We start from the raw sequence: 12,519 nt of genomic DNA, 5'->3' as shown, positions 1-12,519 counted from the left end.
AGCAGAGTTGTAGAATTTTTCAACATGGTAATTGTAACTTAACCTTTGCAAGCCACCTGTCCAATTATCATACCACTCTACCCAGGGATATTGCCACTTTGGCTTGAATTGGTCAGCAGGTTGTTAAAAAAAAAAAAAAAAAATCATTAAATCACCCTCTCCAGCAGTACAGCCAAATCAGCACACATTTTCATGTTCATTTTATCTCATGCAATTCAGATTACGGTTTTAATTTATAGTAAAGAAGACTAAAAATCCATAGCAACATTTAAATGTTTTGCCGTTGAACAATTGAACATAATTCTGCAATTCCCTTGAGCTTCATGTTCTAAAATAAAAAAAATATACATTAGAAATAGAAACAAATGGCATTAAAAAATAAATAAGTGTGTTTGGTAAGGTAAAAAGTGACAATAAAAGGTAATGTGATGAAAATAGAAAGATAACAATTAGGGAAAGTGAAAAACATAGAACGTAAGAAAAAAGTGGAACAGAATAACTCAAATGTAAAAGTTTGCACAGTATTTTTGTAGTTCTCTATTTTTTTATTTTTACTAGTTATGCATTTTTGGTATGTACTTTTTACTAGTTATGTATTTTTGGTATGTACCTGTTATTTTAACAAAATATACTTTGTATCTAAATATACATTTATGCCAATTTAAGAACATGATGAGTGCAGAGTTGTGTTAAATGTTTACAAACTGTGTTTATGGTGCAAATACTTATTTTTTTCGGAGATGAAAAATGTATTTTTTTTGTGTGAAATGTTTAATTAGGGAGAGTAGTGAACAGGGCTTCCAGGTACTTCTGCTGTCACTGTCCTTAGAGGGGCACTATAGACTTTAGCTTAAAGAGGCAGGGTTTTTTGTGTGTAAAAGTTATGCCCGTGTAGTCTCACTGTTCAATACTCTGCGATTTAAGAGTTAAATCCCTTTTGTTTCTGTTTATTAAGTCCTAGCCACTCCTACCCTGGCTGTCACTCACACAACCTGCATGAAGAAAATGGTTTAAGTTTCAATTAAATGTTAACTTACTTTAGAAGTTTATCTTCTGCTCTGTAAATAGAACTTTAATCACACACAGGAAGCTTCTGCAGTGTCTAGAAGTCTCATAACATACTATGCAATAAAGGAAATATAAACATTAGATCTCTCTTTACAGGAAGTGTTTAGGAAGGGTGTGTAAGTCATAGCTAGAGGAGGTGTGACTAGGGCTGTATATACAAAGTGATTTGACTCCTAGATGGCAGAAAATTGAACAATGAGATCTATACACCAAAACTGCTCCATTAAGCTAAAGTTGTTTTGTTGCCCATAGTGTCCCATTATAAAAGGAGGGAAGTGTTGATAAATGCATTGTTAAGCTGCATGATAAAATATCCAAATTTTGAGAGAGCTGAATAATTTCTTTCCACCGGGTTGTAAGAAACAAAATGCAATTTATTCTGCAAATATAATAATAGTGAAGTTATTAAGTAAGGATATTGTAGATTTCTGCTAGTTTTCAGATCTTCTGAGGCATAAATGGTATTACACAACTCAACGGTTTTTACTTTATCAATCTTGAAAGAAAGGAAAGGTGGGTTGACCCTTTGATGAATGGAACCTGTGACCCCACATATGAACAAGAAATACAGCTGATACATTAGCCACCTGGTCAATTTCACCAGCTAGAGTCATAAGCAGAAGAAATGATACCATTATAGTTATAAATAGGACAATGTTTTATTTGGTCTATCTGACTTCAATCTTACATAATCTACGTTGTCTGTCCATGCCTGCCTGTCCAGCTGATGTTCAGAATACATAGTTCTAATACAGCATCTACCCTACTGATAACTTTATTAATGTTTTTCTGTTCCAAGCCCCAAGAACTGAATTGGATTTCACAAACACTGCATAAATAAAATGCATTCCATATATTGTCTTGGCTATACAGTATAGGATTTCAGGTTCTTCCTCTGTGTATTTAAACAGAAGATAAAAAGGGGCAGAGATAAAAAGAAAACTCGAGAAAACTGAAATAAGTCAGAGAGAAAAAAAAAGAAAAAAAAGACACGACGTATTATTTAAAAGAATGTGTCGACAAATAACATGAGACTAGTTCTTATTATACACACACACGCATATAGCACACGATATATATATATATATATATTACACAAGATCCAGTGCACGCACTCATCCACTAAACAGCAACTTCGAAGCTCACAGATTTTATTAGTTTTTTTTAAATTAGTTTAAAAAAAATAATATTCTATGCAAAAATAATGGGGATTTAGTTACATTATATGATCATATATTGCATAAACCTGCCACAACGTCAATGTACCCAATCTTTGGCAGGTCCAAATCTAACAACCTAATGTCCGCTCTAATGAGATTAACCCTCTTACTTAAGGGGGGGGGGGATTCCATTTGGGGCTCTCTACAGTACAAGGTTAAATAGGGCCCCACCAGGGAGGGTTGCAAAACCAAGGAGTTGACTATACTCCCAAATATATATACAACCTAATTTATGTATTAGGGTAAGTGCAGTCCCCTGGGGTCATATATATATATATATATATATATATATATATATATATATATATATATATATATGTGTGTGTGTGTGTGTGAGTTCAGGCAAACTCCTTGGTTTTGCACCCCTCCATTTTTAATTTCAATAGATAGATCATGTTTAAGAATCCTGTACGTAATGAATGGGGAATAATGCATACAGTTGTAGTGAAAATTATTCAACCCCCATTGAAAATCAGTTTTTTGCCAAAATGTACAGAGTTTCAGCTGTTTGCATTGAACAAATCAAACAAAACATTTAAATAGCTCAACATAATGAATGCTTCAAGTGGTTTCCCCAAACTCAACTGAAAATGCAACTTATAATGACTTCTCCAGTTTCAAAATTGTTCAACTAGCTGAATATAATCCCTCACAACATCACAAATATGCTAAAAAGGTGTTCTCCCATACCACACCTGATGCAACTAATCAAGAGTTTCATATTTCATATATAATAGTTGCACCAGTTGTCCGTGCTTGAGCTAGAATACCTGAACTGGCTAAGGGTTTGTTGATTGTCACGTTTGACTGCATGTTAAAAATACGGCCAAGAAAAAAGAATGATCCACAAAGTTGAGAGAAGAGATCACCCTTCACAAACAAGGAACAGTATACAAAAAGATAGCTCAGGCACTGAATGTTCCTAGAGACACCATTGGAAGCATAATTCAAAGTTGAAGGAACAGTGGCAGAAAAGGAAGCTGTCAATGACTGCAACCAGATTTCTGAGAAGGCAGGTTCTAAAAAACACTTGAGTGACTCCAGGAAGAATTGGTGGCAACATGCACTGAAGTTTCAGTGAGCACAGCAAGGCATGTATTAAACGCAGAAGGTTTCCATGCCAGAACTACAAAATGAACACCACTACTAACCAAAACTCTCGAAAATGCAGCTTCAATATGCTCAAAATCATTTAACTAAGCCACAGAAATGTGGAATTATGTTCTGTGTAGAGGTGAAACAGAATTGGAACCTTTGGGCCGAATGGATCAGCGGTATGTCTGGAGGAAGAAGAATTAAGCATAGGCTGAAAAGAACACTCTGCCTACATTTAAGCAGGTTGGTGGTTCAGTAATTCTCTGGGGCTGTTTTTCATCCTCTGGCACTGGAATCCTGCAGTGTGTTGAACGCAAGATACATTTATTAAAGTATCAGGAAATCTTAGGAGAAAACATCATGCCGTCTGTGAGGAAGCTGAAGCTTGGGCATCATTGGACCTTCCAACAAGGCAATGATCCCAAGCATACTTCAAATTCCACCAAAGCTTAGTTGCAGAAGAAGTCCTGGAAAACTATACAGTGCCTAAAGTCATCACCATAAAAAAAAAATCTCTGGTGGGATTTGGTTGCAGCACGCAAACTCAAGAATATTACTGAACTGGATGTACAAAGATTCCTCAGGAACGCTGCCAGAAGATGGTGTCTTTCTATGCATCTTGTTAACAGCAGGTCATAACCGCAAAAGAGTGCTCTACTAAGTTCTAAAGATGCTTGCCATGAAAGGGTTGAATCATTTTGAGACTGGAGAAGTCATTATAAGTTGCATTTTCAGTTGGATTTGGGGAAACCACTTGCAGCATTTGTTGTGTTGAGCTATTTCAATAGCTTTTGTTTAATTATATTTTTGCTTGATTTGTTCATTGCAAACAGTTGAAAGTCTAACTTGACACTAAACCTGATTTTCAATGGGGGGTTAAGTAATTTTGATCACAACTGTAGATCACCTGAGTGCTGGTTGGGGACTCAAATCTCAACCAGAGCCAAATATAAATAAAGCTTTTTGCATCTTCTGTATCCTATTGACCGTGGCATTCTTCTATTAACTGGACATGTGTATTGTGCTGACCTGAAAGTATCATGTAATGTAAAAGATACAAACCAGTTAAGTATGTGTTAGGTGAAAATGATGTTATCTCAGGGTTCTGGAGACATACATTTTCTCTCTCACCGGCTTGCAATATAAATATATAACATTTATTTATTGCATTTATACACTTGTTTCTCATTTTAAAACTCGTTTCTTTTTAGGAATGCTTAGGGGGACACTGAACACTAAGCTACAAAATGTGTGTTGCATATATCATAATAAAATTCTCATTTTAACAAAATATGATCAACTAAGAAAGAGCTCTAACCTTATTGTTTTATGGATTTCTTTTTCACTCCTTTTGTTATTTTCCGATGTGAAGGGGCTCCATTTCATTTCCTAGCTTATTGTCCAAGCCTGCTCTATAGCACAGTTTAAGTTTCTAATATATACTATAATATTGCTATGGAGAATATAAAAAGTAAGGAGCAATGAAGGAATACACAAATACGAAATTCTGTAGCCTCGACAGTTTGCCGAGTCTGATGATTGTATTTGAGCACCAATACCCAAGAGCTTAATTTTCCTAACACAGTAAACTGTCTGATTTTATCTTAAGCCATTTATAAAAATAATAAACTCAATCGACTTTTGCAATTCACTGTCAGACAGGCAAATTATATTTTGATAGTTCCCTGTGAACAGACAATTTAATACTTGGGGAAATTTATTTCATTAGTGTTGGTAGACTCATGTCAATAATGGGCATTTCCCTCCTATCTTGTTGAGGTTACCTACAGTAAGTGTATCTAGGGACACACTATATGTTAATACTATCTTGAACTTTAAGATCACCTTTTCCAGATCTTGAAAATACTTTATAGATGCCAATATCAAGTGTCCTAAGTTGAGACGGTATCTCACGAGACCAGAGATGGAAGCTGGAAAGTCATCTTGGAAGGAGTCACCCAGGGACATTTATTCGTACATAAACTACGTCATTAACCTTGATGTGGAAGAGAAGCTTCACAGCAGTAGTTTAAGCAGGCAAGTGCTTTCTCCTGCATGATTGATTGTGAGTGCTATTTTTTTATATACAGATTTCATGCAATACACGGCAATTCACTAATGGAGGATCCACCATGTGCACTTGCTTTGTAGTATGTAAATGCCCATTTTGAACATATGTCACAAATTCAAACGAAGTCATGAATGGGCACCATTATTTTCTCAGTGTCTCACTTTTAAGACTTTGTTAATACACATTAGAATCTCATAAATACTGTAAAGAGATTACATGTTTCTTTGTGGGTTCTTTAGACCTCAGTGGATATTATGTATTAACTGCATGGTCAGACCGCCTGATTTTTTTTCACTAACAAATCTAACTCAAAGGCAGTACAGTTTTAAGGTGGTTGGGCACCAGACTCATCACTCAGAATATGACTCCCCCTTTAACTAAGTAGCCACCATCTTCTGAACTGTGGGATCTTTCTGCTGAGCCGCAGATACTCAACACCTAACGATAGAGCCATGGTAGACCCATGAATAAATAATTATACAAAATTCAGAGCTAGGTATAATATGGGGATATCCATACAAAACTCAAAGTTATATATTTTATTTATTACTGGTATTTATAAAGCGCCAACAGATTCCACAGCGCTGTACAGTTAGTGGAGGACATATAATATACACAGACAAATACAAACGGGGAGAGGGGAGAGGGCGGAGGATTGGCGGAACAGACTAGCCATTTGTTGCATGTATTAAAATATTTGCCTATTAAATCCTATCAGCCTGATTATTAATTACCACAGGTAACTGCAAGTACAAATATTACAGTAGTAAACTATAATAAAAAATGGTAGCATTGTAAAAGTAAATTAATATGTAGTAAAAAGGTGGAAGGAATATGGTGAGGCATCTTCTGAATCCCAGTCTATAACTTAAAACAGCAGAGTAGAAATTGAGATTTTCAGTTGCTGGGATGGATGGATACATATACAATACACAGAACTGAGTACAATACAGACATACCAATATAATACACAGTAAAATAATGAGGTACCAATAGAATGCATGGAGCTGAATTTAATACAAACACATACAATAAATAGAGATGGGCACAATGAAACTCAAAATACGTAGAGCTGGGTACAATAAAGAGATGCACATACAATAGACACAGATGGGTAATACTAAGAGTTGATCACAATCAGGAGATTAGCATAATTATCCAATTCTGTACTGCCAGGATTACTGCTGTATTGAGACTTCACTGCAAGTTTTTGGACCAACTTCCTGATAATTACAATCTGGGGGCTGTAAATTTTTTTTGAAAATCAGCTCATTGGTTGTTACTTTTTTCAGTGTACAGTAAAAAAAACAATTATGTACATAAGACACTTGTAATAAGTATTCAGTATCATCGCCTTCAAAGGGACACTCCAGGCATCCAGACCACTTCTGCCCATTGGAGTGGTCTGGGTGCCAACTCCCACCACTCTTAACCCTGCAACTGTAATTATTGCAGTTTTTTTAAAAACTGCAATAATTACTTTGCAGGGTTAACTCCACCTCTAGTGGCTGTCTACTAGACAGCCACTAGAGGGCACTTCCTGATTCATAGCAAAGATTATCTTTGCTAGAGCGTCGCTGGACGTCCTCATGCTGTATGAGGACCTCCAGCGTCGCTCAATTCCCCATAGGAAAGCATTGAAAGTCTTTTTCAATGCTTTCCTATGGGGAGACCTAATGCACATTAGGTTTCCTCAGCCAGCGGCTGACGTGATTACTGGGAGGAGCGACGTCGACCCGAAACCACCGCCGAGGGACATTGGTGGGGTCTCAGGTAAGTGACCTGAAGGGGTTTTCACCCCTTCAGCTACATGGGGATGGGAGGTGGGAGGGAGAGGGTACCTGCAGTGCCAGGAAAACAGATTGTTTTCCTGGCACTGGAGTTTTACTTTAATATAACACCTACCTAGTTGGTGCCCCTATGTGTCTCTTATGGTGCTAGCTAAGAATCTCTAAACTCCGACTACCCCTTTCGAAGTCTAACTCCTGAGTCATTTAGTGATGGTGCTAAATGTTATGTCATCTTGGTGGTGATTATATCTTGGTGTCATCTCCTGTTATCCGTCATAGTCATAGGTCTTCTGTTGCTAGGTATCTGTGAGTGGGTGTATATAGCGTGATTGATTGCGGCTCAACAGACTGAGCCTAGGAAGGAGAAAGACAATGACGTGGTCAAGTGGGGGAAAAACAGGGGAGAAAGGGGAGGGGGGAGGGAAGAGGAGTCAGTGGGAAAAGGGAGAGGGAGACTTTTTTTTAAAAATTATCGGTGCCAACCGGTATGAGCTTTGATCAGTCTTTTTCCTTTGTGTTGTGTTCACCTCTGAGTTGGACAACCTCAGGTGGCGCGGCCTCCCCTTCAATCCCCTGTCTGCCAGCTATGTACAAGAACCAGGGTCACCACTTGTCAGCGTGTTTGTCACTATTACCTCGTAGCGCGGCCTGAATGTCTTCTGCTACCTGTATGTCCTCCACCCATCCTAGCCACTGCTCCCTTGTTGGGGCATCAGTCTGCTTCCAGAGGGCAGGTATCAAAGATTTAGCTACATTGAGGAGGGGTCTCTGTATTGATTTTCTGGATACCGAGATAGGTGCTGACTTGAGGTGTAACATTGCTAGCTCCGCGGGGAGTGTGGTTCCCCAAATATTTCCAAAATTGTTACTTTGATAATTTCCCAGAATGGCACGATCTTGGGGCAGCTTCACCATATGTGTTCCATCAATCCCGTGGCGGAATTGCATCTACAATACGTTGGTGGTGTGCTTAGAAAAATTCTGTGCAGGAGATCAGGCGTTCTGTACTACATGTATAGCAGCTTGTAATTAGTTTCCTCATATCCCAAACTGATGCTCTTATGATTGAGAATCAGCACTTTCTACCATTTTATCTCAGTGAAGGTTTTGCCTAAATATCCTTCCCAGCGTCATTTGAAGTTGGATTTCACAGTCCTGTCCCCAGTGTTGGTAGTGCTAGTAGAGAGTGCTGGTAGAGAGTCGAGATAGCATTTTCCAGCGTGTTGTTTCCTTTGCATTTGCCCTCGCACCAGGTGAGATCTCTGTGTAGACGTTCCCTATCAGGGATACTGGTGGTAATAATGTCATAGCGGAGTATGCCTGTATTTTTTGAGCTGGGTCGGAACCTCCTCCCCTGTGATTTTGTGAAGTTCCCGAATGCTATTGACATCTAGTACCATGTGGATTGTGACAGGATGGTTCCTATCAAAAAGCTCCCTATCAAGAAACTCCCATGCGCGGGGCGGCAGGCTGATGCTATTTCTGCTTCCTCTATGGGTGAGTAACTTCTCAGCCACCTCAGGTGATATTGTTTTCAGTTTATGTTCATTTAGATAATAACTGATGTGCATTAGCCGTTCCATTTCCATCACTGGCATTCGGGTTCCAGAGGTTTGATATAGCTTGACGTAGAAATCCTGTAATTCCTTTGCGATGTTCCGTGGAAAAGGGGACATCACTCCTGAGGACAGTTTGAGCTTATGAATCTGTGTGCAATGTCTCGGGACCTTGAGCATGCTGGCCAAGTACTTACCTCCTTTATTGGCATGGGCGTAGAAGAATCATTTGGATCTCTGAATGCCTCGAAAGTGTTGGTGAAGTAGAATGTCCGTCATCTGTCTTCTAGCATCTAATAGTTCTGTGTAGATGGATTCTAGTCATGACCGTTTATGCTGAATCTCAAGAGTAGAGATCTGCTCAGTCAGATCTGATAGATGTCTTGCGGTTTCCTTCTTTTTCCTTGTTGCTAGGCCTATCATGCAGCCTCTGATGATGCTCTTGTGTGCTTCCCATATTGTGACCGGAGACATATCCCCGATATTGTTCTCTTCAAAGTAGTGGGTTATGGCCCTCTCAACTTGTTCCTTAAAATCTGGGTCTAGCAATAGGGATTCATTAAGTCGCCATGTCCACTTGTTCTATGGTGATTTGCACTGGTCCGTGATCCAACCAGGTCGTTGCTCCTATAGATTTCCTGAGAAGGCTGGTGAGGTGTTCCTGCTGGAGGAAGATGTAGTCAATCCGAGAGTGGCAGTTATGTACATAGGAGTAGTGTGTATAGTCCCTGTCATTCGGGTGACACGCTCTCCAGCAGTCCACCAGCCGTAGGTCTGAGTGCCATTCGTATGGTTCTGATCTGTTGCTGTGGTATACTACTCTGGCCCGATGAGGAGTCCAGGATGGGATCCAAGGGGACATTCAGGTCTCCTCCCAATATGAGGAAACCTGCTGTGAATTGTTTTAGTTTAGTCAGCGTTTGTCATATGAACTGTGATTGGCTGTGGTTGGGGGGATAAATGACCACCAAAGTATACACCTTGTCTGCCACCTTCTCCTTGACAAAGAGATATCTGCCCTCCGAGTCTCTGCATCTGTTGATTTCCTGGAATTGCATGGTGGCCTCCAACATGATGGCTACTCCTGCCCGTCTGGCAGTGGGATTGTTGCTGAAATAATGAGTTGGATAGTATCTATTTTGCAGCGGGGGTGCCACCCCCTTCCTAAAGTGGGTCTCTTGTAGGAAGGCAATTGAGATGCGCTTTGTACGTAGCTCCCACAATATGTGTGATCTGCGTTCCTGGGGGTTGAGCCCCTGCAGTTGAGGGTGAGAATAGATAATGGCGCTGCGCGGTAGACCATATGTGGTGTTGGTGGGGTAAAGAAAACAAAAAAAGAGGTGGGTAGAAGGAGGATGAAGGGGGAGGGTCAGGAAACAGGTGGGAAAGAAAGTAGAAAGAGGAGTAATAGGTGTTGGGGTATTAGCTGAGTCCCATCAGGCGCTATGCCCTGCTTCCAAATTCTCCCGTGTCTGACCACATTCATTGGCAGAGAGTGTAATTCAAAGGTCACTGAGCACAATCCTGTAGTGGAACTGCGTAGTGCAATGAAGACAGTTTGCTTCTCCTAGACCAGATGATGGAAGGATGACACACATGCAGGGACTGGGGGGTGACACACATTGAGGGGCTGGAGAGATAGAGACACATGGAGGGGCTAGCGTGGGGAAACATGGAGGGGCACACACAGATGTAGTGGGAAGACACAAAGAGGCTTGAGTGGGATAACGAGAGGGACTAGGAAGGTGAAAGAGGAGCTGGGACATGGCAGAATGAGACACACAGATGGGCTGTGGGTAAAAAGACACACAGAGGGACTGGGGTCGAAGAAAGACACAGAAGAGCTGGGGAAAGAGAGAAAGATAAAGAGGCTGGGATTAGAGAGACAAAGGGGATTGAGAGAGAAAGACACATAAAATAGACCAGGGCTAGAGACATACAGAGGAGCTGGAGAAGGGAATATAGAGACACACAAAGGGGCTGGGAGGAAATACAAGGTACAGAAATGGAAGTGGTAAGAGGCGCACAAGAGGGATCTAAGACACACAAAGGGGAAAAAGAAGAGATAAGATACACTAAAGCTGGTAAGACAATGAAAAGAGGGGATAAGAAACACAAAAGGGAAAAAAAATAGCAAGACAGGTTGAAACACAGGTGAAGATGGATTTTTTTGCTGGGTGGTGGTGGGAGGGGATACATATTTTGCCTGTGTCACCTGCTATCCCTATAACTCAGTTCTTCAGCAGTCTATGCCGAAGAGTTGATTGACAGGTGAGAGAAAGATGTCTTATTAAAGGGACATTATAGTCACCAGAATCACTACAGTTTAATTGTAGTGGTTCTGGTGTCTATAGCCTGTCCCTGCTAGCATTTTAACGAAAGCTTAAATTAAGTAAAATAACCACCACTAGAGGTGCTTCCTCGTCCATTGCTGAAGCACCTACACTGAACGCTCCCCATAGAGATGCACTGAGTCAATGATTCAAGTTTGTTGTTCTGAGTCAAAGTAAAGCACACACTCATAGGATTTCAAAATAAACAAAATAATATATCATTCTTTAGAGTTGTGCGACAGCATACATTCACCATTTCATTCCCATTACTAAACTTTTCCTCATATATAAAGGTAGTTGGACTGAACAATTGATTATATGCAAATTCTTCCAATAAATCCGCTCTTTTGTTTATTTTAAATGCCTATGAGAACTTTCTTTCATGCTGGAGTAATAGTTTTTAATTTTAACCCCTTAAATCCGGAGGGCGTACTATTACGCCCTGCAGGAGTCGGCTCTAAACGCCCTCACTATAATGGCCGCCCACGTGGCCGGCGCTAATCGCCCGCTGTAGATCGTGGTTGGGGGGGATGCCTGGCCCCCCAGGCAACCCCCCCCTGTGGCTGGTGACCGCGATCTGCAGTCTCTGATCGCAGTGACAGGCTGTCACTGCGATCAGTATTTTCCGTGTGTCAGCCGATTTCACTGCAGGAGGTGAAAAAAAAAAAATTACAGTTACAAATAAAATATACTTAGATCATATATATTATATATATGATCTAAGTATATATATATATATATATATATATATATATATATATATAAAAATGTGTACAATACCTTGCACTCAGGCTGCCAGTAATTTCCAAAAAGCCGGGTGCAATACCAGGGCTGTTTATCCATATATACAAAGAGATGTGGCTGCACTCACGGATTCCTTTAAAACGTAACTTTCATTCGGTTCCATAAAACAGATCGACGTTTCAGTCCAACATGTGGACTTTCATCAGGATCATATATATATATACACACACACACAAATATATATATATATATATATATATATATATATATATATATATATATATATATATACACACACACACACACACACACATTGACAAATACACGAAGTGTATTTAAATATTAATATATATAATTATATATATATATATATATATATATATATATATATATATATATGTATGTATTAAGGCCTTTTGGCCTGTAATTGTGGGAGGGGCGTATGACACACCTCTTCCCTACTTAAGGGACACCCCTTACCTGGCTCCATATCGTTCGAGGTCAGCGCGGCATCATTTCCACTTCCGGGTCATCCAGACGCCATTTTACCTGATTACTCCATGAGGTTTTTTAAGCAGAGCTGTGTCAGGAATCCAGCCACAGGCTTTTCCGACCTACCACCTTCTTTCTTCAATCCATCGC

At 39.8% G+C, this 12,519-nt stretch overlaps 1 protein-coding gene across 2 annotated transcripts in view; it reads right to left on the bottom strand.

Moving 5' to 3' along the window:
• CRTAC1 (cartilage acidic protein 1) overlaps nucleotides 1–12,519 on the bottom strand; it is a 478,485-nt gene that overhangs the window by 250,692 nt on the left and 215,274 nt on the right. The window lies entirely within an intron of this gene.

Source organism: Pelobates fuscus, chromosome 10, assembly GCF_036172605.1.
Source record: "Pelobates fuscus isolate aPelFus1 chromosome 10, aPelFus1.pri, whole genome shotgun sequence".
NCBI lineage: Eukaryota > Metazoa > Chordata > Amphibia > Anura > Pelobatidae > Pelobates > Pelobates fuscus.
This window is presented reverse-complemented; position numbering and strand designations above follow the sequence as displayed.